Here is a 3485-nt window from a genome sequence, read left to right on the forward strand (position 1 = left end):
ACCTCCTGAAGGCACAGAGGTTAGTTTAGGGGCTTCTGGGCTCACTGCAAAAATGATGGTTTTGTCAATACAGTTTCAAAGAACAGTGGAATGTGCAAAAGTTCAAAGGGGTGCCTTTAAGCTCCTTGATTTGAAAAAGTAGTCTTCAGAATACACAGTACGTTGGAGGTCCTCAAAGCTACTAAACACTGTACTATGAGACTGGAGGGGAAACCCCAGACTCAGGTTTTTGAAGTCTTGGCGCCTTTGTTGATTTTTAACTATGCGGATGTGTAAAGTCAAAGTGAGCACTTGCAAAAATGTAGATTATCCACATTTTTGCTTGTTTGCCACATTTAGTAATTGTCCTTTGTTGAGATGAAAATGAATCAGGTTTTCATACTTTTAGATTGTCAATGTGCAGTTTATCTCGAGGTACATTTGAATCTAATATATAAATACCAATAGTGATATCCAGTTTAACTTCTTACTCTCATCGGAGATGGTTGTATCATAAACTCCCTTTTGAAGATAAATCACTTTAACAGTCTCCTGAGATGCCACCTCAGGAAAAACGGACTCACTCATTGACCACTAGGGGTGTAAACCACCACTCTCATCACGATATGCTCCTTTATCGATTTTCTTTGCCAGTGATCTGTTGTTTGCTGATACTTAAACTATGCCACAACGCAATTTGATTTGATTCGATTCAATTCGGGGGCCTGCAACCGATATCAAATGATATTATCTATTTCACACAATTATATTTTAATTACTAAAATGTAACAGCATTTTAAAAATGTATTGAGCTCCTCTTTTCATTTTCAAGAACTAAAATATAAACCAATGATGACCTTCCATTTTAATATAAATATTTTAGGGATAGGAAGCATTTACATTGTCACACATGCAAATAAAAAAGCTGGAAAAAACACATTTCCTACATTGCCTTGGGAATTTTGTTTAAAAGTTAACATTCACAGTTTCTGCTGTGTGTGTGTCTCCTTTTTCATCCAGAATACTTCCATACCCATGACTTGTTTCTGATGGGAGAGTTTACTTTATTTGTGTATTTTTCTTGGCTGCTACAAGTCAAGGCCAATGCTCATACAAATTGTTTTGCCACTCACCCCTCTCATGCAACAGATAAAACTCCAATCAATCAAATGTCAGTCCACACTGACTCAGAGACATACGTGTGAGACACACGTCACCCCTGGCTGGACCCCCACCCACTCTCAGAATGTTAGCTGCACCGCCTGGCGCTTGTTGTCCAGTTTCAAAGGAATAGTGCTTCACCAGAAATACATACATACGTACTGTATGTGGCGGGCTGTCAAAATAAAGGCACGCAAAACACTGATGTTTACATTTTGCATTTATGTCGTCAGATCAAGGGGTGTTTGATCAATGGATCGATCCAGATTGATGGATCATTACACCCCTATTGACCACTGATGTACAGCTGATGCAAATGTATAGGAGATAGCTCTTGTTTATTTTTACATCATATGTTTTCTTTCTCCTTTCATGATTTGGCCTACGGATCCCAAATTTGACAACATCCTCTGTGTGTGCTCCATAATGCAAATGTGCATTGTTTGTTTGTGTGTTTTTTATAAGCTACAGTGTGTTTTGCTAAGTACAGGTAGCTGATTTCAAAAAGAAAGCAGCATTAATAACATCTTTGAAACACATGGAAACATTAAATGCTTCCAGCTTTCATGGCTGCAAAAGCCACCGTGTGAGAGAGACTAATTTTTCTGTGGGAGAAACATAGCAAGCTCAGGTTCAAACTGCATCAGCATTAAGAAACAGTATTAATACTTACAAATCAGTTGAGGTTTAAAAGTAAAACCCAACTTTAGGTTAGAGCCAAAGGGTTCAGGCTAGCGTTGCTGCGGTACTGTAACACAGTAGCTTTAGCATAAGGCTCATGCATAGTACTAATTCTGGAGTGTTATCCAAACATCGGAAACAGCAGTTTGGGAACTAAAAGATTATGAACACTTCTTGGCCTTCCTCAGCAAAGGGAGGCTGTCATGGAGCTGGCTTGATTGTCAAAGGTCACGTGATGGCACCTGAGGTACTGTATCTCCATGAACCTGTGAAACTCCCTTTGCTGTTGAAGATTGTGTGATATGGTTGAAAGCTCTGGAAAAAGCCAAGGTGTAAATCCTTGAGTTAATATTGTTTTTTTAAGTCAAATATTTGTTCATTTTGGATAAACCATATTTAAACAAAGACAAAATATGAAAATAAACTAAATATGGAAGGTAATTCTGAGTCAAATGTCTTTTTTACTTTACTGTTTGAATAGCATACAGTCACTTATGAAAGGAGATGGAAGGAAATGATTTAACTCTGTGCTATAGCTCAGCAGACACACACGCTTTACAAAAACAGCAGCAGGACACCCTGTAAGGAAAAAGGAAAACCCTGAATGGCAATGACCTGTAATATTTACCTATGATGACTCCTGAACGGTTCACTCCCAGCGACAGAGGGCCCCTATGACTCAGAGACTGATGTTCTTGTTGCTTCTGATGCAGAACAGATGACAACGACTTTTTGGAAATTTATGGCCGAGGACTAAAGCACCCTGCATTCAGTAGCTTCATGGTCAGTCAACATATTTAAACACTAATATAGCCTTAAATTACATATGACAAAAGCATGTTTGTGTGGCTGCTTGACAGGGGTTTTTCTAAAGGATTGCACACAGCTTCACTGTTCAACAGCCACTGAGAGTCATTTGTTTGAAAAGAGGGTTAGGTGTTGATCTGCATTGTAAACATGTTGAAGAGAACTTCAGCCCATTAGCAACATGTCTGATTAGCTGATGAACAAATGCAACCAAAGCTGGTGTGGTCTCTTGGAAAATATCCATCAAATGTCATTTGCTCAGGGTCTGGTGGTGACTGGCAAGGTCCTGTTTACAATAACATTGGTGTGCAACCAAAATGCTTCTGAAACAAAAATAATCAGTCATTGATAATTCTGAGCCACTTTGTTAATTATGGCACTCGTTCTGTGAATTTCACTGAACTTTGTCAAAGGACAGAAGGAAATATCTCTGAGCACAACCAGAAATTATAACCAAAACACTTGTTGGATCTAATGACAGAACTATTTGCTTTTGATTCAACAAGCTTCTAGCTTATTATTGTGTCTCATGGACAAGCCATATATTTATCATTTAACTAAGGCGTTCATTATGTACATACTTCAGCTCAAGCCATCAAGCTCTTTGTTATCATTGTGTCATTATCCTTACTTCTCAGTCAGCATAAAATGTAAATGGATAAATAGCTTTAAAACTATAGCCAATCTGCTCTCTTAAAGGCCATATTTGAATTCAGAACCTCAAAACCCATAGAAATCAGCACATCTCAATTTAATTGCAAATGTTTTAAAATTGTAGAGCAGTGTAAACCAAGAAGCCCATGTGTGAAGTAAAGGCTTGTTAGTCATCCAGCAGATCATGGAAATGATCACAGAAA

The sequence above is a fragment of the Monopterus albus genome, unplaced genomic scaffold (assembly GCF_001952655.1).
Source record: "Monopterus albus unplaced genomic scaffold, M_albus_1.0 scaffold38.1, whole genome shotgun sequence".
Lineage (NCBI taxonomy): Eukaryota > Metazoa > Chordata > Actinopteri > Synbranchiformes > Synbranchidae > Monopterus > Monopterus albus.